We start from the raw sequence: 23,731 nt of genomic DNA, 5'->3' as shown, positions 1-23,731 counted from the left end.
AGAGAGACAAAGTGGAAGACAGTGAGAGACAGAAGAGATAGCGAAATGAGACCTTGACGAAACCCCAGTAACAATCCCCATTGTCTGCCCAGTCCGGTATTTGGGTTTTAATGTGAGTGGTTTCGGGATGAGTGTTAGGTGAGTGTTTGATATTTTTAAACAGCATTGACATTCCTAACAAAAGCAAGAGTTAAAGATTCAAAATTAACCAAACAAATGGCTCAAAGCATTGCTGTCCATGGACAGAGGGACGGAGAAATGGAGAGAGTGAGAGACAGATGGAGAGAGACACAGACAGAGTGGGACAGAGACAGAGGGAGAGGGAGAGAGAAAGAAAGGGAGGCAGGCAAATGCAGAGTGAGACAGACAGAAAGGGAGGCAGGCAGCTGCAGAGGGAGAGAGACAGGGAGAAAGCGAGTGAGACAGATACAGAGGGAGAGAGACAGATGCAGAGGGAGAAAGGGAGGGAGAGACAGAGAGGGAGGGAGACAAACAGAGGGAGAAACAGAGACAGAGGGAGAGACAGACAGAGAGAGAGGGAGGGCGAGATTAAAGGAAAAACTTTACATCTAATAATGTTGAAAAAGGATCAAAAAAGGATAAAAAGTATAACTGGCTGTGTGCAAGAACTAATTTTGAAAGGAGAGATCAGGGGTTTTGTGTGAGTGTTTTGGGGGCAATTGGTGGATCAGTGATTGATATTTTCAAACTGAAGTGACATTTGATATTATTGAAAAAATATTATTAAACACTGACAAACTTTAGAAGCAGGTGAAATGGGATACAGTGTGTGAGGGGATCTTGTCAGAAAATCAGTAACAATCCCCATTATCTGCACAGTCCTGTATTGAGGATTTAGTGAGAGAGTTTAGGGGGCGAGTGTTGATCAGTGTTTGATATTTTCAAACTGCAGTGACGTTCCCAGCAAGGGCAAGATTTACAGGTTCAAATTTAACCAAGAAATTGATAAAAACATTTCTGTCCAAGGAGAGAGAGATGGTGTTGGAGACAGAGTCATGGAAAGAGGCAGAGAAAGAGGGAGAGGGTGAGGGAGAGAGAGAGAGAGAGAAAGATGGGAAGAAACTGACATGAGAGGGAGAGACAGAGAGAGGATGAGACAAGTTGTAACAATCATTACCAATCCTCATTACCTGCCCAGTCCTGTTTTTGGAGGTCTGTGTGAGTATTTTAGGGGTGAATGTTGGATCAGTGTTTCATATTTTCAAACTGCAGTGACATTCCCAACAAGGCTGTTAAAGTATATGAGAGCAGGGAGGTTATGCTGGAAGTGTATAACTCATTGCTTAAGCACCATAATGAGACCTCCCAGGGCAGATACAGTGTGAGTTTAGATACAGAGAAAAGCAGTGGCTTCAGAGAAGGAGGGAGAGACGGGCAGAAAGAGTGAGGAGATACGGGGAGGGAGGCAGATTGTAGGAGAAACTTTACATCTAACCATGTGAAAATAAATAATTAAAATATGAATGGACTGTGCACTGAAATTACTGTCCGCACACAACAACTAAAGTCACACACCATCCTAACTTGAAACTACATCACCATTCCGTCACTGTTACTGGGTCAAAATCCTGGAACTCCCTTCCGAACAGCACTGTGGGTATACCGGCCCGACATGGACTGCAGCGGTTCAAGAAGGAGGCTCAACACGACCTTCTCAAGGGCAATGAGGAATGAGCAATAGATGCTGGCCTGGCCAGTAACGCACACATCCAACAAATAAATAAGGCAAATAAAAAGTTGACACTGAGTCACTTAAGGAGCTATTAGACGAGACGAACAAATAATTGGTCAAAGAGGTTGGTTTGAGGGAGCGTGTTCAAAGAGGAAAGAGAGTTAGTGCGACGGAGAGGTTTAGGAAAGGAATTCCAGAGTTAGGGCCTTGGAAGCTTGAAGGCACGGCCACCAATGGTGGAACAATTCAAACTGGGGATGCTCAAGAGGCCAGAATTAGAGGATCGCAGATATCGGGGGATTGTGGAGCTGGAGGAGATTGCAGAGATAGGGAGGGGTCATTTGTGGAAGACATTTCCAAACTTCTACCACACTTTGTATGTAGAAGTGTTTCTAAATTTCATCTTTGAAAGGGCTTTCGACTAATTTTTGATTTTTAGATAGTCCTCCCCGTCCGAGAGTGTCCCCATCGAATACTCACAGGGCAGGTACGCACGGGGTTAGATACAAAGTAAAGATCCATCTACCAATGCCAGACTCGCTGTTCCTTGTCTCTTTCTCCTCATCTCTCACTGCCTGCAACACCCTTTCTCTGCCTCTCCTTCTCCCTCTTCCCATGCTGAGAACAAGAGGGAGAGATTGAGATAGTGTGCAGAGGGAGATAGAGAGCGAAAAGGGAGAGATAGGCTTGGACACTCTCAGAAACTCTCTGACACTCTCAGACACTCTCAGACACTCTCAGACACTCTCTGACACTCTCTGAGAAGAAATAGGGTTTCAGAGTGTCGAAGAGAGGGGAAGAGAGAGATAGACATGGAGAGAGATTATCAGCAAGAGAGTTTACCAGAGCTGACCTCTCTGTCTGTGCCGATCACTCCTTTCCAAGTTGTTCCCATCTCCATCTATTTTTTTCCCTCTACCCCGATGGTTCACACTCCATGCCTCTCGCTCCTATGTCTGTGTATACTGCAGTGAAGGATTGCATCAAATTATTATGTTTTACATTTGCTCTTTCAATCTAACTGAACAATCTCTTCGACTGTGAACAGACGGGCCTTGGACTGAATGTCCACTGATTCCTGAGGGTCACAGGACAGGTGGATAAGGTGGTTAAGAAGGCTTACAGAATACTTTAAAATAAAAAACAAGAAATGCTGGAACCACTCAGCAGGTCTGGCTGCATCTGTGAAAAGAGAAGCAGAGTTAACGTTTCGGGTCAGTGACCCTTCTTCGGAACTCTTTCCTTTATTGGCAGATGTAGAGAATATAAGAGTAGGGAGGTTATGTTAGAACTTTATAAAACACTAGCTAGACCACAGCTAGAGTACTGTGTACAGTTCTGGTCACCACATTGCAGGAAGGATGTGATCACACCAGAGAGGGTACAGAGGAGATTTACAGAGGATGTTGTCAGGAATGGAGAATTTTAACTATGTGTAAAGATTGGATAGGCTGGAATTGTTTTCTTTGGAACAAAGAAGGTTGAAGGGAAGATTTAATTGAGGTGTATAAAATAATGACGGGCCAAGATAGAGTGGATAGGTAAAAAACCATTTCCCTTAACAGAGGGATCAATAACCATGGGCATGGATTACAAGATTTCCGCACCAATATCATGAGGGTGTGATGGCTCAAATGGTGGAATACCTGGCTGGATGTTTACAATGGAGCGATTTCCTTCCTGATCATCAAAACTGTCCACCTGGGCCCCAACTTCATCTGTTTGCGTACACAACATTGAATACATTGAATAAATAGATCTTACATTGTGCCTTTCAATCCACCCCAACAATCTCTCTCTCTCCAACCTTGTCCCTCTCAACAGCACTCTCTCTATCTGCATATCTAAGCCGCTCTCCCTCTGTCTCCCTCTTAGTGTCAGAGATAGCAGGAGGGAGAGACAGAGAGAGACACAGAGAACAACCCCAGCTTCTCCAATCTATCCACGTAACTGAAGTCCCTCATCTCTGGAACCATTCTTGTGAATCTTTTCTGCACCCTCACAAATGCCCCCACATTTTTCATAAAGTACGGTGTCCAGAATTGGACAATGCTCCAGTTGAAGGCAAACCAGCGTTTTACAAAGGTCATAATTTCCTTGCTTTTGTATTCAATGTCTCTATTTATAATCTCAGGCCCCTTCTGCCGTTTAACCACTTTCTGAACCTGTCCTGCCACCTTCAGTGATTGGAGCACAAATACTCCCCAGATGTGTCTGTTCCTGCACCTCCTTTAGATTTCTATCCTTTACTTTATGTCGTCTCTCCACCTTTTTCCTTAACGTGGAGGCGGATGATGTGGACATGGTTCAGAATGAATACATTGCGACTGCCTTCACAAAAGAGGGGACACAGACATTGAGGGGTTTGAAATATTGAATGGGATAAACAGTGAGAGAGGAAATATTAAGGGGTTTAGCATCTTTGAAAGCTGATAACTCACCAGGCTCAGGCTGTTAAGAGGTGCAATGGAGGAAATATCAGAGGCTCTGACCATCATTTTCCAATCTTCTCTGGTTATAGCCATGCTGTCAGAGGACTGGAGGACTGTGTATGTTGTACGATTGATTAACAAGAGAGAAAGTAAACGACTGAGTAATTACAGGCCACTCAGCCTAATCACTGTGGAGGGCAATTTATTGGGCACAAGGGAATGATTACTTCCTTTCTAGCACTGTGTGTCTCAGTGTCTCCATGTCTGTGTCGCTGTCACAATTTGAGCAGAACCGTTACATTGGTGAGGAGTCCGTCTCTGGAATAAATGTCCCAGTGTTGTGGGAACATAAAATGGACACCGAGAACCAGCCTAAAATGGCTGACTAATGTTTGTGGATTTCCACAGATATTTGAGAGAGGAGAGAGACAGACAGACAGACAGACAGAAAGAGAGACAAAGAGAGAAACACAGACCAAGACACAGAGAGTGATAGCAAGATATTTGTCATTGGACAGAGGAAGACGAGGAGACCATTTGGCCCCTCAACCCTCTTCTGTCATTCAATGATCTCATGGCTGATGTGTGATCGAACTCCATGTACCTATCTTTGCCCCTGAATACCTTTGGTTGACAAAAATCTATCAAACTCAGAATTAAAAATTAACAAGTGTCTCAGCATCAATTGCCGTTTGTGAAAGAGAGTTCCAAACTGATACCACACCTGGTGTGTTGTCGTGTTTCTTAATTTCACTCCTGAATGGGTTTTAGACTTCGTTTAGATTTTTAGACTCTGCCCCCAAGTTCCTGACTCCGCAGCCAGTGGGAATTGCTACTCTCTGTCCACCCGTTCAGTTTCCCTTATTATCTTGACAACATTCATCAAATAACCCCATAACCTTCCAAATGCCAGGGAAAGGACATGTTGGAGCAGGAGGGGAGACTGGAGCAGATGGTTTGGGAAAGTGGATAAACTGAAGCAATGGATGAGGAGACTGAGGATTCAATACAGTGAGAGGAGAGGCTGAGATTCACAGGGAGAGACTGCAGCAGAGTGTTAGAGGAAATCTAATCTATAGATCCCAGGAATACAACTCAATTAATACATTCAAACAATAATCCCTGTGGTTATTTGTGTTGGAGAACAGTTCATTGTTTATACAATATAGTCAATATATTTAGTTTGTACAGGCTATTAAATATAAATTTAAATATATTTCTGATATCAGCCTCGCTCTTTATTGAATTCAGTAGTCACAGAAATTTTAAAGTGCAGTATTTAAATAATGAATTACCAACAGTGATGTACTGATTCTATTCTGTTTATTCAGTCACTAAGTGAGGAATAGGAACTTTCTACAAAACAAAACGAGGAACTGGCAGAAATCAACACAGAGGATTAAGTCCAACAGGAAAATGAACACAATCTGACAACAGACAACTTCAACTCACAGTTTCTCTCACTAATTGTTCTGGACATTCCAGCACTTTTTGACAGAGAATTATTTACACTTCTGCTTCTTTCTCTTTCTCTTGACTTCTGCTTTTCTTTTCCAATCGGTTTCGTTCTCCCTGCTCCTTTTCTCCTTCCCTATCTCTCTGGAGTACTCACACACTGTAAATTGTTACTGAATGCTGCTTTTCACATATGATTTATTCCTAACATTCTGCGTCTGTGTTCTGTTCACCAGCTCCAGGTTCAATGACTCTATTCTCAGAGTCAGTCTGTTTAATGGTGAAACCTCTGTGAATAATTTAATGCATCTACAGAACACTCAAGTCTCCACCTGTTCACCTACACTCTTCACTTCATCCACAATACATGGAATAAACAGGATCGAAAGCTACTTCCAGACAAACCTCACAATCATTGAAATTCCTTCTCCTGGAATTATAACGTTATCTGTTAGAATATGGGATTGTTTAATTAATAAAACACTAACATCAGCGCTGCAGCTGATGATCTACAGATAAATGGAAAGACTCTTGATACCAACTGATAGAGTGAAAACCAGTAAAACATCACATCAATACTTTCTATATTCCAATGTAGTCCAGTGACAGTGAAGGTCCACAGTGAAGCAGAGAAGGAGAAGTGAAAGTGTCAGCAGCAAACTCAGTTCAGTACCCAGACTTCTGAAGCAGCGTCAGACACACACAGAGTGAAATAATATTTGATAACAGTGATAATCAATAAATACATTGAAATCCCAGTTAAACTGAGCCATGTTATTGGGGAGGGAGGACATTGTTCTGTCCCCTTGTAACACTGAGACCGTGAGATGTCTCATTATCAATAAAAAAAAATCATAAAAATATTCCAGGACCGGTTAGATCGACATCACGAAAATATTAAAAGTCCCACTGGTCTGATTATTGATCCTCACTGAAACATCTCATTCCAATACATTCAATACACAGAATAATCCAATAGCAAAGCCACAGTTACTTAAACCAATACCATTAAATACATAACACAACTCCTACAAGAATGAAAGAGTGGACAATGAGGGGATTCCATCAGTAAATTGCTGGAAAAGAACAGGTGGCTGTGTAACACACACAGAGGGAAATAATACCGAGTACAGCAACATAGTTAACATCGATTTAGACCATTAACAGCGCAGATACTGCTTACCAGGAACTCCAATTGCTGCAAGTACAGGATAATAAATGCGTTCTGTATGATACATTACTGGATATCCCATTTCAATACGAAGCAGAGACTTCTGTTAGCCTGGAATCCAATGCTCCACCAGGCACTCTGAGCTGATCCATTCCAATGGGTCCTGATTTATACAGGGGATAAGTCTCCACTGACACGGTTAAACCCCTGATCATTGCTATTAGTTGCACTCACCTGAACAAACACATTACATCAGCAGCTTTGACTCTGATGTAAATAATGTGGTGGATAAAACAAAATCAATTCAATGTCAATGACATTTTCTGAGTCAGACCTCTCTCGGGAATAAACCTGAAATCTGTACTCATACTGGACAGATGGCAATTATCAAAGGCGTCATTTACATTTTGCATATTATTGCATTGACCTTGAGTTCCGAAGAAGGGTCACTGACCCGAAACGTTAACTCTGCATCTCTTTCCAAAGATGCTGCCAGACCTGCTGAGTGAATCCAGCATTTCTTGTTTTTGTTTCAGATTTCCTGCATCCGCAGAATTTTGCTTTTGTTGCATTGACCTTGTTCACTCCTGGCATTTCTATTGTAAATGTAACTGATCTGTCTGCAGTGGACACTGAATCCAGGGACAAAAGCAATCCCGTTTCACTCTGTTCCTGCCTTTTCCCAGTTAAAATGTGAACTTTGAGTCTCTGATTCGGGACCACGTTCACGGTTACAGCCCAGAAACTACTGTGAGTGATATTACAGGACAGACACTGTCCGCATCCATTTGGGAGGCAGTTGGGGAGTGATAATATCACTGGTCACGTAATCCAGAGGCCCAAGCTGATGGCCTGGAACGGGGGTTCAAATCCCACGACGGCAGCTATATAAAACAGAGGGAGCTCCCTTTCTGTGTATAAAGTAGAGGGAGCTCCCTCTCTATGCATAAAGTAGAGGGAGCTCCCTCTTTATTTATAATGTTGGGGGTGATGAAGGAAAGAGGAGAGAGGGAAACGAAAACAAATGGGGAAATGGAGAGAAAGTGGACAAAGTGGAAGACAGTGAGAGACAGAAGAGATAGTGAAATGAGACCTTGACGGAACTCCAGTAACAATCCCCATTGTCTGCCCAGTCCGGTATTTGGGGTTCAATGTGAGTGTTTCAGGGATGAGTGTTAGATGAGTGTTTGATATTTTCAAACTGCATTGCCATTCCCAACAAAAGCAAGAGTTAAAGATTCAAAATTAACCAAACAAATGGCTCAAAGCATTGCTGTCCATGTCCAGAGGGACGGAGAGATGGAGGGAGTGAGACACAGATGGAGAGAGACACAGACAGAGTGGGACAGAGACAGAGGGAGAGGGAGAGAGAAAGAAAGGGAGGCAGGCAAATGCAGAGTGAGACAGACAGAAAGGGAGGCAGGCAGATACAGAGGGAGAGAGAGAGACAGGGGTAGAATGATAGAGGAAAAAGGAGAAACAGAGACAGAGGGGGAGAGGCAGAAAGGGAGGCAGGTAAATGCAGAGTGAGACAGACAGAAAGGGAGGCAGGCAGATACAGAGGGAGAGAGACAAATGCAGAGGGAGAAAGGGACAGAGAGAGAGAGAGGGAGGGTTAGATTATAGGAAAAACATTACATCTAATAATGTTGAAATAAGATAGAATTAAAAAGTAAAACTGGCTGTGTGCAAGAACTAATTTTGAAAGGAAAGATCAGGGGTTTAGTGTGAGTGTTTTGGGGGCAAGTGTTGGAACAGTGATTGATATTTTCAAACTGAAGTAACATTTAATATTATTGAAAAAAATATTGTTTAACACTGACAAACTTTAGAAGCAGGGGAAATGGGATACAGTGTGTTCGGGGACCTTGACAGAACCTCAGTAACAATCCCCATTATCTGCACAGTCCTGTATTGGGGGTTTAGTGAGAGAGTGTAGGGGGCGAGTGTTGAACAGTGTTTGATATTTTCAAACTGCTGTGACGTTCCAAGCAAGGGGAAGATTTGCAGGTTCTAAATTAACCAAGAAATGGATAAAAACATTTCTGTCCAAGGAGATAGAGAGATGATGCTTGCGACAGAGTCATGGAAAGAGGCAGAGAAAGAGGCAGAGGGCGAGGGAGAGAGAGAGAGAAAGATGGGAAGAAACAGGCATGAGAGGGAGAGACAGAGAGAGGATGAGACAAGTTGTAACAATCATTAACAATCCTCATTATCTGCCCAGTCCTGTTTTTGGAGGTTAGTGTGAGTGTTTTAGGGGTGAATGTTGGATCAGTGTTTCATATTTTCAAACTGCAGTGACATTCCCAACAAGGCTGTTAAAGTATATAAGAGCAGGGAGGTTATGCTGGAACTGTATAACTCATTGCTTAAGCAACATAATGAGACCTCCCAGGGCAGGGACAGTGTGAGTTTGGATACAGAGTAAAGCAGTGGATTTAGAGAAGGAGGGAGAGACGGGCAGAAAGAGTGAGGAGATACGGGGAGGCAGTCAGATTGTAGGAGAAACTTTACATCTAACCACGTGAAAAAATAAATAATTAAACATATGAATGGACTGCGCACTGAAAATATTGTCCACACAACAACGAAAGTCACACACCATCCCAACTTGAAACTATATCGCCATTCCTTCACTGTTACTGGGTCAAATTCCTGGAACTCCCTTCCGAACAGCACTGTGGGTATACCTACCCACATGGATTGCAGCGGTTCAAGAAGGAGGCTCAACACCACATTATCTAGGGCAATGAGGAATGGGCAATAAATGCTGGCCTGGCCAGGAACGCACACATCCTACAAATAAATAAGGCAAATAAAAAGTTGACAACGAGTCACTTGAGGAGATATTAGATGAGACGAACAAAAACGTGGTCAAAGAGGTTGGTTTGAGGGAGTGTCTTCAAGTAGGTAAGAGAAATAGTGAGACGGAGAGGTTTAGGAAAGGAATTCCGGAGTTAGGGCCTTGGCAGCTTGAAGTGACGGCCACCAATGTTGGAACAATTCAAATTGGGGATAGCAGAGATAGGGTGGGGTCATTTGTGGAAGACATTTCCAATCTTCTACCTCACTTGTATGCAGAAGTGTTTCTAAATTTCATCTTTGAAAGGGCTTTCGACTAATGTTTGATTTTTAGACATTCCCTCCCGTCCGAGACTGTCCTCATCGAATACTCACAGGGCAGGTACACACGTAGTTAGATACAGAGTAAAGATCCATCTATCAACGCCAGACTCACTGTTCCTCTATCTCTTTCTCCTCATCTCTCACTGCCTGCAACACCCTTTCTCTGCCTCTCGTTCTGCCTCTTCCTATCCTGAGAGCAAGAGGGAGAGACTGAGATTGTGTGCAGAGGGAGATAGAGAGACAAATGGGAGAGATAGACTTGGAAAGTGAATAACAGAGAGAAGAAATAGGGTTTCAGCGAGTGGAAGAGAGGGGAAGAGAGAGATAGAGATGGAGAGAGATTACAGCAAGAGAGTTCACCAGACATTACCTCTCTCTCAGTCCCTATCACTCCTTTCCAATTTGTTACCATCTCCATCTATTTTTCTCCCTTTAACCCGATGTTTCACACTCCATGCCTCTCGCTCGTATGTCTGTGTATACTGCAGTGAAGGATTACATCAAATTATGTTTTACATTTGCTCTTTCAATCTAAGCAAACAATCGCTCTGTCTGGGAACACAGGGGCCTTGGAGTGACTGTCCGCTGATTCCTGAGGGTCACAGGACAGGTGGCTAAGGTGGTTAAGAAGGCTTACGGAATACTTCCCTTTATTGGCCGATGTATAGAATATAAGAGCAGGGAGGTTATGCCAGAACTGTATAAAACACTAGTTCGACCACAGCTAGAGTACTGTGTACAGTTCTGGTCACCACATGACAGGAAGGATGTGATCACACCAGAGAGGGTACAGAGGAGATTTACAGAGGATGTTGTCAGGAATGGAGAATTTTAACTATGAGTAAAGATTGGATCGGCTGGAATTGTTTTCTTTGGAACAGAGAAGGTTGAAGGGAAGATTTAACTGAGGTGTATAAAATAATGACATGCCTAGATAGAGTGGATAGGAAGGACCCATTTCCCTTAACAGAGTGGTCAATAACCACGGGCATAGATTACAAGATATCCACACCAATATCATGAGGGTGTGATGGCTTCCATGGTGGAAGACCTTGCTGGATATTTACAATGGAGCATTTTCCTTCCTGATCATCAAAACTGGCCGCCTGGGCCCCAACTTCATCCACATTTCTCCCAAATGACCAAAATTTCACTCTCCATAGCTATCTTTCTCTGTTTCCGTACACAGCAGTGAAGGATTACATCAAATGAATATATCTTACATTCTCCCTTTTAATCCACCCCAACAATCTCTCTGTCTCCAACCTTGTCCCTCTCAACAGCCCTCTCTCTGCCTGCATATCTAAGCCTCTCTCCCTCTGTCTCCCTCTTAGTGTCAGAGATAGCAGGAGGGAGAGACAGAGAGAGACACAGAGAACAACCCCAGCTTAGTTCAGTTTAGTTTGGAGATACAGCACTAAACAGGCCCTTCGGCCCACCGAGTCTGTGCCGACCATCAAACACCCATTTATACTAATCCGACACTAACCCCAGATTCCTACTACACCCCCACCTGTCCCTCTATTTCCCTCCCACCTACCTATACTAGGGGCAATTTTATAACGGACAGAGACCAAGACATAGGCAGTGATCGCAAGATATTTGTCACTGGACAGAAGAAGAGGTGGAGGTCACTTGGCCCCTCAACCCTCTTCTGTTATTCAATGAGCTCATGGCTGATGTGTGATCTAACTCCATGTACCTATCTTTGCCCCTTAATATCTTTGGTTCACAAAAATCTATCAAACTCAGATTTAAAAATTAACAAGTGTCTCAGCATTAATTGCCGTTTGTGAAAGAGAGTTCCAAACTGATACCACACCTGGTGTGTTGAAGTGTTTCTTCATTTCACTCCTGAAAGGTTTTTAGACTGCGTTTAGATTTTTAGACTATGCCCCCAAGTTCCTGACTCCGCTGCCAATGGGAATTGTTACTCTCTGTCCACCCTTTCAGTTTCCCTTATTATCTGAAAAACGTTCATCAAATCACCCCATAACCTTCTAAATTCCAGGGAAAGGACATGTTGGTGCAGGAGGGGAGACTGGAGCAGATGGTTTGGGAATGCGGATAAACTGAAGCAATGGATGAGGAGACTGAGGATTCAATACAGTGAGAGGAGAGGCTGAGATTCACAGGGAGAGACTGCAGCAGAGTGTTAGAGGAAATCTAATCTATAGATCCCAGTAATACAACTCAATTCATACATTCAAACAATAATCCCCGTGGTTATTGGTGTTGGAGAACAGTTCATTGTTTGTACAATGTAGTCAATATATTTAGTTTGGACAGGCTATTAAATATAAATGTAAATATATTTCTGATATCAGCCTCGCTCTTTATTGAATTCAGCAGTCACAGAGATTTTAAAGTGCAGTATTTAAATAATGAATTACCATCAGTGATGAACTGATTCTATTCTGTTTATTCAGTCACTAAGTAAGGAATAGGAACTTTCTACAAAACAAAATGAGGATCTGACAGAAATCAACACAGAGGATCAAGTCCAACAGGAAAATGAACACAATCTGACAACAGACAACTTCAACTCACAGTTTCTCTCACTAATTGTTCTGGACATTCCAGCACTTTATGATAGTGAATTATTTACACTGCTGCTTCTTTCTCTTTCTCTTTACTTCTGCTTTTCTTTTCCAATCGGTTTCGTTCTCCCTGCTCCTTTTCTCCTTCCCTATCTCTCTGGAATACTCACACCCTGTAAATTGTTACTTCATGCTGCTTTTCACATATGATTTATTCCGAACATTCTGCGTCTGTGTTCTGTTCACCAGCCCCAGGTTCAATGATTCTATTCTCAGAGTCAGATTGTTCAATGGTGAAACCTCTGTGAATAATTTAATGTATCTACAGAACACTCAAGTCTCCACCTGTTCACCTACACTCTTCACTTCATCTACAATACATGGAATAAACAGGATGGAAAGCTACTTCCAGACAAACCTCACAATCAGTGAAATTCCCTTTCCTGGAATTATAAAGTAATCTGTTGGAATGTGGGATTGTTTAATTAATAAAACACCAACATCAGCACTGCAGCTGATAATCTACAGATAAATGGAAAGACTCTTGATTCCAACTGATCGAGTGAAAACCAGTAAAACATCACATCAATACTTTCTATTTTACAATGTAGTCCAGTGACAGTGAAGGTCCACAGTGAAGCAGAGAAGGAGAAGTGAAAGTGTCAGCAGCAAACTCAGTTCAGTCGCCAGACGTCTGAAGCAGCGTCAGACACACACAGAGTGAAATAATATTTGATAACAGTAATAATCAATAAACACATTGAAATCCCAGTTAAACTGAGCCATGTTATTGGCGAGGGAGGACATTGTTCTGTCCCCTTGTAGCACTGAGACTGTGAGATGTCTCATTATCAATCAATGAAAGAAATCATAAAAATATTCCAGGAACGGTTAGATCCACATCATGAAACTGTTAAAAACGTCTAATGGTCTGATTATTGATCCTAACTGAAACATCTCATTCCAATACATTCAATACACAGAATAATCCAGTAACAATGCCACAGTAACTTAAAACAATACCATTAAATACAGAATGCAGTTCCTGCAAGAATGAAACAGTAGACAATGAGGAGATTCCATCAGTAAATTGCTGGAAAAGAACAGGTGGCTGTGTAACACACACAGAGGGAAAATATACCAAGTACAGCAGCTCAGTTAACATTGATTTACACCATTAACAGCTGAGATACTGGCTTACCAGCAACTCCAATTGCTGCAAGTACAGGATAATAAATGTCTTCTATCTGATACATTACTGGATATCCCATTTCTGTGAGAAGCAGGGACTTCTATTAGCCTGGAAGCCACAGCTCCAGCAGGCACTCTGAGCTGATCCATTCCAATGGGTCCTGATTTATGCAGGGGATAAGTCTCCACTGACACGGTTATACCCCTGATCATTGCTATTAATTACACTCACCTGAACAAACACATTACATCAGCAGCTTTGACTCTGATGTAAATAATGTGATGGATAAAACACAATCAATTTAATGTCAATGACATTTTCTGAGTAAGACCTCTCTCGGAATAAACCTGAAATCTGTACTCATACTGGACGGATCCTACAATTATGAGAGGCGTCATTTACATTTTCCATATTATTGCATTGACCTTGTTCACTCCTGGCATTTCTATTGTCAATGTAACTGATCTGTCTGCAGTGGACACTGAATCCAGGGACAAAAGCAATCCCATTTCACTCTGTTCCTGCCTTTCCCCAGTTAAAATGTGAACTTTGAGTCTCTGATTCGGGACTATGTTCAGGGTTACAGCCCAGAAACTACTGTGAGTGATATTACGGAACAGACATTGTACACATCCATTTGGGAGGAAGTTGTGTAGTGATAATATCAATGGTCACGTAATCCAGAGGCCCAAGCTGATGGCCTGGGGACAGGGGTTCAAATCCCACCCCGGCAGATATATAAAACAGAGGGAGCTCCCTCTCTCTGTATAAAGTAGAAGGGACTCCCTCTCTATATATAAAGTGGAGGGAGCTCCCTCTCTATATATAAAGTGGATGGAGCTCCCTATTTATTTATAAAGTTGGGGGCGATGAAGGAAAGAGGAGAGAGGGAAACGAAAACAAATGGGGAAATGGAGAGAGAGGGACAAAGTGGAAGACAGTGAGAGATGGAAGAGATAGCGAAATGAGACATTGACGGAACCCCAGTAACAATCCCCATTGTCTGCCCAGTCCGGTATTTGGGTTTTAATGTGAGGCTTTTAGAGATGAGTGATTGATATTTTCAAACTGCATTGACATTCCCAACAAAAGCAAGAGATAAAGATTCAAAATTAACCAAACAAATGGCTCAAAGCTTTGCTGTCCATGGACAGAGGCACGGAGAGATGCAGGGAGTGTGGCACTGATGGAGAGAGACACAGAAAGAGTGGGACAGAAACAGAGGGAGAGTGAGACAGACAGAAAGGGAGGCAGGCAGATGCAGAGGGAAAGAGACAGGGAGAAAGCGAGCAAGACAGATACAGAGGGAGAGAGACAGATGCAGAGGGAGAAAGGGAGAGAAAGACAGAAAGGGAGGGAGACAAACAGAGGGAGAAACCGAGACAGAGGGAGAGACAGACAGAGAGAGGGAGGGCGACATTACAGGAAAAACTTTACATCTAATAATGTTGAAAAAGGAGAGAATTGAAAAGTAACACTGGCTGTGTGCAAGAACTAAATTTGAAAGGAAAGATCAGGAGTTTAGTGTGAGTGTTTTGGGGGCAATTGTTGGATCAGTGATTGATATTTTCAAACTGATGTGACATTTAATATTATTGAAAATAATATTATTAAACACTGACAAACTTTGCAAGCAGGGGAAATGGGATACAGGGTGTGAGGGGACTTTGACAGAACCTCAGTAACAATCCCCATTATCTGCACAGTCCTGTATTGGGGGTTTAGTGTGAGAGTTTAGGGGGCGAGTGTTGATCAGTGTTTGATATTTTCAAACAGCTGTGACGTTCCCAGCCAGGGCAATATTTACAGGTTCAAAATTAACCAAGAAATGGCTTAAAACGTTTCTGCCCAAGGAGAGAGAGATGGTGTCAGAGACAGAGTCATGGAAAGAGACAGAGAGAGGGAGAGGGCGAGGGAGAGAGAGAGCGAGAGAAAGATGGGAAGAAACAGACATCAGATGGAGAGACAGAGAGAGGATGAGTCAAGTTGTCACAATCATTAACAATCCTCATTATCTGCCCAGTCCTGTTTTTGGAGTTTTGTGTGAGTGTTTTAGGGGTGAATGTTGGATCAGAGTTTCATATTTTCAAACTGAAGTGACAGTCCCAACAAGGCTGTTAAAGTATATAAGAGCAGGGAGGTTATGCTCGAAGTGTGTAACTCATTGCTTAAGCACCATAATAAGAACTCCCAGGGCCGGTACAGTGTGAGTTTAGATACAGAGTAAAGCAGTGGCTTTAGAGAAGGAGAGAGAGACGGGCAGAAAGAGTGAGGCGATACGGGGAGGCAGGCAGATTGTAGGAGAAACTTTACATCTAACCACGTGAAAAAAATAAATAATTAAAAATATAAATGGACTGCGCACTGAAAATACTGTCCACACAAAACAACTAAAGTCACACACCATCCCACCTTGAAACTATATCGCCGTTCCTTCACTGTTACTGGGTCAAAATACTGGAACTCCGTTCCTAACAGCTCTGTGGGTGTACCGACCCCATATGGACTGCAGCGGTTCAAGAAGGAGGCTCAACACCACCTTCTCAAGGGCAATTACAGATGGGCAATAAATGCTGGCCTGGCCACTAACGCACACATGCAACAAATTAATTTGGCAAATAAAAAGTTGCCACCGAGTCACTTAAGGAGATATTACACGAGACGAACAAAAACGTGGTCAAAGAGGTTGATTTGAGGGAGCGTCTTCAAAGAGGAAAGAGAGTTAGTGAGACGGAGAGGTTTAGGAAAGGAATTCCAGAGTTAGGGTCTTGGCAGCTTGAAGGCACGGACACCAATGGTGGGACCATTCAAATTGGGGATGCTCAAGAGGCCAGAATTAGAGGATCGCAGATATTGGTGGATTGTGGAGCTGGAGGAGATTGCAGAGATGGGGAGGGGTCATTTGTGGAAGACAGTTCCAAACTTCTACCACCCTTCGTATGTAGAAGTTTTTCTAAATTTCATCTTTGAAAGGGCTTTCGACTAATTTGTGATTTTTAGACAGTCCTCCCCGTCCGAGACTGTCCCCATTGAATACTCACAGGGCAGTACGCACGGGGTTAGATACAAAGTAATTATTGATCTGTCAGTGCCAGACTTAGTGTTCGTCTATCTCTTTCTTCTCATCTCTCACTGCCTGCAACTCCTTTTCTTAGCCTCTCCTTCTCCCTCTTCCCATCCTGAGAGCAAGAGGGAGAGATTGAGAGAGTGTACAGAGGGAGATAGAGAGAGAACATACAGAGACAGACTTGGAAAGTGAGTAACATAGAGAAGAAATAGGGTTTCAGAGAGTAGAAGAAAGGGGAAAAGAGAGCTAGAGATGGTGAGAGATTACTAGCAAGAGAGTTTACCAGAGATTCCCTCTCTCTCAGTCCCTATCAATCCTTTCCAATTTGTTACGATATCCAACTAGTTTTCTCCTTCCAACCCGATGTTTCACACTCCATGCGTCTCACTCGTATATCTGTGTATACTGCAGTGAAGGATTACATCAAATTATTATGTTTTACATTTGTCCTTTCAATCTAACTGAACAATCTCTCAGACTGTGAACTTGGAGTGAATGTCCACTGATTCCTGAGGGTAACAGGACAGGTGGATAAGGTGGTTAAGAAGGCTTACGGAATACTTCCCTTTGTTGGCCGATGGAGAGAATATAAGCGCAGGGAGGTTATGTTAATACTGTATAAAACACTAGTTAGACCACAGCTAGAGTACTGTGTACAGTTCTGGTCACCACATTGTAGGAAGGATGTGATCACGCTTGGAGAGGGTACAGAGGAGATTAGCAGAGGATGTTGTCAGGAATGGAGAATTTTAACTATGAGTAAAGATTGCATAGACTTTAACTGTTTTCTTTGGAACAGAGAAAGTTGAAGGGAAGATTTAATTGAGGTGTATAAAATGATGATGGGCCTCGATCAAGTGGATTGGAAGGACCCATTTCCCTGAACAGAGGGAGCAATCACCAGGGGCAGAGATTTCCAGATTTCCACACCAATATCATGAGGGTTCCATGGTGGAATACCTTGCTGTATGTTTACAATGGAGCGTTTTCCTTCCTGATCATCAGAACTGGCCGTCTGAGCCCCAACTTCATTCACATTTCTCCCACTCCACCAATATTTCACTCGACATACCTATCTTTCTCTGTTTGCGTACACAGCAGTGAAAGATGACATCAAATGAATATATCTTCCATTCTCCCTTTCAATCCACCCCAGCAATCTCTCTGTCTCCGATATTGTCCCTCTCCACAACACTCTCACTGCCTGCATATCTAAGCCTCTTTCCCTCTGTCTCCCTCTTGGTGTCAAAGATTGCAGGAAGGAGAGACAGAGAGAGGAAGACAGAGAGAGACACAGAGAACAACCCCAGCTTCTCCAATCTATCCACGTAACTGATGCCCCTCATCCCTGGAACCATTCTTGTGAATCTTTTCTGCACCCTCTCTAATGCCTCCACATTCTTCCTGAAGTACGGTGTCCAGAATTGAACAATGCTCCATTTGAAGGCAAACCAGCGACTTACAAAGGTCACATTTTCCTTGCTTTTCTATTCAAAGTCTGTATTTATAATCTCAGGACCTCATCTGCCGTTTAACAACTTTCTGAACCTGCCCTGCCACCTTCAGTGATTGGAGCACAAATACCCCCCAGATGTGTCTGTTCCTGCACCTCCTTTAGAATTCTATCCTTTACTTTATATCGTCTCTCCTCCTTTTTCCTAACCATGGAGACGGAAGATGCGGGCAGGGTTCTTAATGAATACATATCGGCTGTCTTCACAAAAGAGGGACGAGGCTGATATCGTAGTCAATGAGGAGGGGTTTGAAATATTGATTGGGGTAAACAGTGAGAGAGGAAATATTCAGGGGTTTAGCATCTTTGAAAGCTGATAATTCAACAGGCTCAGACTGTTTCGAGGTGCAAGGGAGGAAATAGGAGTGGCTCTGACCATCATTTTCCAATCCTCTCTGGTTATAGTCATGCTGCCAGAGGACTGGAGGACTGCGTATGTTGTAATGTTGATTAACAAGGGAGAAAGTAACAGACTGAGTAATTACAGGCCACACAGCCTAATCACAGTGGAGGGCAAATTATTGGGCAAAAGGGATTAAGTAATTCCTTTCTAGTTCTGTGTGTCTCAGTGTCTCCATGTCTGTGTCTCTGTCACAATTTGAGCACTACCCTCACATTGGTGAGGGTTCGTTCTCTGGAATAAATATCCCAGTGTTGTGGAAACATAAAATGGCCACTGAGAGCCAGCCTAAAATGGCTGACTAATGTTTGTGGATTTCCACAGATATTTGAGAGAGGAGAGAGAGACAGACAGTCAGACAGACAGAAAGAGAGACAAAAAGAGAGACACAGACCAAGACACAGAGAGTGATAGCAAGATATTTGTCATTGGACAGAGGATGAGGAGGAGGCCATTTGGCCCCTCAACCCTCTTCTGTCATTCAATGAGCTCATGGCTGATGTGTGATCTAACTCCATGTACCTTTCTTTGCCCCTTAATATCTTTGGTTGACAGAAATCTATCAAACTCAGATTTAAAAACTAACAAGTGTCTCAGCATCAATTGCCGTTTGTGGAAGAGAGTTCCAAACTGATACCACACCTGGTGTGTTCAGAAGAACATAAGAACTAGGAACTAAATGCTCCGCCATTCAATAAGATCATGGCTGATCTTTTCGTGGACTCAGATCCACTTACCCGTGCTCTCACCGTATCCCTTAATTCCTTTATTGTTCAAAAAGATATCTACCTTAGCTTTAAAAACGTTTACTGAAGAAGCGTCAACTACTTCACTGGGCAAGGAATTCCATAGATTAACAACCCTCTGGCTGAAGAAGTTCCTTCTTAATTCAGTCCTAAATCTGCTCCCTCTAATCTTGAGGCTATGCCCTCTTGTCCTAGCTTCTCCTGCCAGTGGAAACATCCTCTCTCCTTGTATCTTATCTATTCCCTTCATAATTTTATAGTTTCTATAAGATCCCCCCTCATTCTTCTGAATTCTAATGAATATAATCCCAATCTACTCAGTCTCTCCTCATAAGCCAACCCCCTCAACTCCGGAATCAACCTAGTGAACCTCCTCTTCACCCTCTCCAGTGCATATCCATCCTTTTTCACGTAAGGGGACCAAAACTGCACACAGTACTCCAGGTGCGGCCTCACCAGTACCTTATCCAGCTGCAACATTACCTCTCTGCTTTTAAACTCAATCCCTTTTGCAATGAAGGACAAAATTCCATTTGCCTTCCTCATTACTTGCTGTACCTGCAGACCAACATTCTGCGATTCATGCACAAGGACACCCAGGTCCCTCTGCATCGCAACATGCTGCAGCTTTTTACCATTCAAGTAATAATACTTTTTACTGTTACTCCTACCGAAATGAATAACTTCACACTTATCAACATTGTATTCCATCTGCCAGACCTTTGCCCGCTCACTCAATGTATCTATGTTCCTCTGCAAAGTTTCACAGTCATCTGCACACTTTGCTCTGCCACTCATCTTCGTGTCATGTGCAAACTTTGACACCCTACAAGTGGTCCCCAACTCCAAATCATCTATATAAATTGTAAATAATTGCGGACCCAGCACCGATTCCAGAGGCACACCATTAGTGACTGATTGCCAACCAGAATAGCACTCATTTATCCCCACTCTCTGTTGAAGAGTTTCTTCATTTCACTGCTGAAAGGTTTTTAGACTGCGTTTAGATTTTTAGACGATGCCCCCAGGTTCCTGACTCCGCAGCCAGTGGGAATTGTTACTATCTGTCCACCCGTTTAGTTTCCCTTATTATCTTGAATACATTCATCAAATCACCCCATAACCTAGTAAATTCCAGGGATAGGACATGTTGGAGCAGGAGGGGAGACTGGAGCAGATGGTTTGGGAAAGTGGATAAACTGAAGCAATGGATGAGGAGACTGAGGATTGAATACCATGAGACTACTGAGATTCACAGGGAGAGACTGCAGCAGAGTGTTAGAGGAAATCTAATCTATAGATCCCAGTAATACAACTCAATTCATACATTCAAACAATAATCCCTGTGGTTATTGGTGTTGGAGAACAGTTCATTGTTTCTACAATATAGTCAATATATTTAGTTTGTACAGGCTATTAAATATAAATTTAAATATATTTCTGATATCAGCCTCGCTCTTTATTGAATTCAGCAGTCACAGAGATTTTAAAGTGCAGTATTTAAATAATGAATTACCATCTGTGATGAACTGATTCTATTCTGTTTATTCAGTCACTAAGTAAGGAATAGGAACTTTCTACAAAACAAAATGAGGACCTGACAGAAATCAACACAGAGGATCAAGTCCAACAGGAAAATGAACACAATCTGACAACAGACAATTTCAACTCACAGTTTCTCTCACTAATTGTTCTGGACATTCCAGCACTTTATGATAGTGAATTATTTACACTGCTGCTTCTTTCCCTTTCTCTTTACTTGTGCTCATCTCTTTCCCTCAGTCTCGTTCTCCCTGCTCCTTTTCTCCTTCCCTATCTCTCTGGAGTACTCACACCTGCAAACTGTTAGCTAATGCTACTTTTCACATCTGATTTATTGCTAACATTCTGCGTCTGTGTTCTGTTCACCAGCCCCAGGTTCAACGATTCTATTCTCAGAGTCAGTTTGTTCAATGGTGAAACCTCTGTGAATCATTTAATGCATCTGCAGAACACTGAAGTCTCCACCTGTTCACCTGCACTCTTCACTTCATCTACAATGCATGGAATAAACAGGATCGAAAGCTACTTCCAGACAAACCTCACAATCATTGAAATTCCTTCTCCTGGAATTATAAAGTAATCCGTTAGAATGTGGGATTGTTTAATTAATAAAACACCAACATCAGCGCTGCAGCTGATAATCTACAGATAAATGGAAAGACTCTTGATTCCAACTGACAGAGTGAAAGCCAGTAAAACATCACATCAATACTTTCTATATTACAATGTAGTCCAGTGACAGTGAAGGTCCACAGTGAAGCAGAGAAGGAGAAGTGAAAGTGTCAGCAGCAAACTCAGTTCAGTAGCCAGACTTCTGAAGCAGCGTCAGACACACACAGAATGAAATAATATTTGCTAACAGTGATAATCAATAAACACGGTGAAATCGCAGTTAGACTGAGCCATGTTATTGGGGAGGGAGGACATTGTTCTGTCTGCTTGTAACACTGAGACCGTGAGATGTCTCATTATCAATCACTGAAAAAAAATCATAAAAATATTCCAGGACCGGTTAGATCCACATCATGAAACTGTTAAAAACTCCTAATGGTCTGATTATTGATCCTCACTGAAACATCTCATTCAAATACATTCAATACACAGAATAATCCAGTAATAATGCCACAGTTACTTAAAACATTACCATTAAATACATAATACAGTTCCTGCAAGAATGAAAGAGTAGACAATGAGGAGATTCCATCAGTAAATTTCTGGAAAAGAACAGGCGATTGTGTAACACACACAGAGGGAAATAATACGGAGTACAGCAGCACAGTTAACATCGATTTGGACCCGAAACAGCTGAGATACTGGCTTACCAGGAAGTCCACTTGCTGCAAGTACAGGATAGTAAATGAATATGAACTGAACGAATACTGGATATCACATTTCAGTTAAAAGCAGAGACTTCTGTTAGCCTGGAATCCACAGCTCCATCAGGCACTCTGAGCTGATCCATTCCAATGGGTCCTGATTTATACAGGGGATAAGTCTCCACTGACACGGTTATACCCCTGATCATTGCTATTAGTTTCACTCACCTGAACAAACACATGACATCAGCAGCTTTGACTCTGATGTAAAGAATGTGGTGGATAAAACACAATCATTTCAATGTCAATTACATTTTCTGAGTAAGACCTCTCTCGGAATAAACCTGAAATCTGTAATCATACTGGATGGATGGCAATTATGAGAGGCGTCATTTATATTTTCCATATTATTGCATTGACCTTGTTCACTCCTGGCGTTTCCATTGCAAATGTAACAGATCTGTCTGCAGTGGACACTGAATCCAGGGACAAAAGCAATCCCGCTTCACTCTGTTCCTGCCTTTTCTCAGTTAAAATGTGAACTTCCAGGGTCTGATTCGAGACCATGTTAAGGGTTACAGCCCAGAACCTACTGTGAGTGTTCTTACGGGACAGACACTGTACACATCCATTTGGGAGGCAGTTGGGTAGTGATGATATCACTGGTCACGGAATCCAGAGGCCCAACCTGATCGCCTGGGGACAGGGGTTCAACTCCCACCTCGGCAGCTAAACAAAACAGAGGGAGCTCCCTTTCTGTGTATAAAGTAGAGGGATCTCCGCCTCTACGTATAAAGTGGAGAGAGCTCCCTCTCCATGTATAAAGTGAAAGGACCACCCTCTCCATTTATAAAGTTGGGGGCGAAGAAGGAAATAGGAGAAGAGGGAAATGAAAACAAATGGGAAAATGGTGAGAGAGGGACAAAGTGGAAGACAGTGAGAGACAGAAGAGATAGTGAAATGAGACCTTGACGGAATCCCAGTAACAATTCCCATAGTCTGCCCAGTCCGGTAGTTGGGGTTTAATGTGAGTGTTTTAGGGATGAGTGTAAGATGAGTGTTTGATATTTTCAATCTGCATTGACATTCCCAACAAAAGAAAGAGATAAAGATTCAAAATTAACCAAACAAATGGCTCAAAGCATTGCTGTCCATGTCTAGAGGGACGGAGAGATGGAGGGAGTGAGACACAGACGGAGAGAGAAACAGACAGAGTGGGACAGAGACAGAGGGAGAGAGAGAGACAGAGCTGGAATGATAGAGAAAAAAGGAGAAACAGAGACAGAGGGAGAGAGACAGAAAGGGAGGCAGGCAAATGCAGAGTGAGAGAGACAGAAAGAGAGGCAGGCAGATGCAGAGGGAGAGAGACAAATGCAGAGGGAGAAAGGGACAGAGAGGGAGAGAGGGAGAGAGACAAACAGAGGGAGAAACAGAGACAGAGGGACAGACAGAGAGAGAGGGAGCGACGGAGGGCAAGATTATAGGAAAAACATTACATCTAATAATGTTGGAAAAAGATAGAATTAAAAAGTAAAACT

The sequence above is a fragment of the Heterodontus francisci genome, chromosome 21 (assembly GCF_036365525.1).
Source record: "Heterodontus francisci isolate sHetFra1 chromosome 21, sHetFra1.hap1, whole genome shotgun sequence".
Taxonomy (NCBI): domain Eukaryota; kingdom Metazoa; phylum Chordata; class Chondrichthyes; order Heterodontiformes; family Heterodontidae; genus Heterodontus; species Heterodontus francisci.
Note: the sequence above shows the minus strand (reverse complement) of the source record.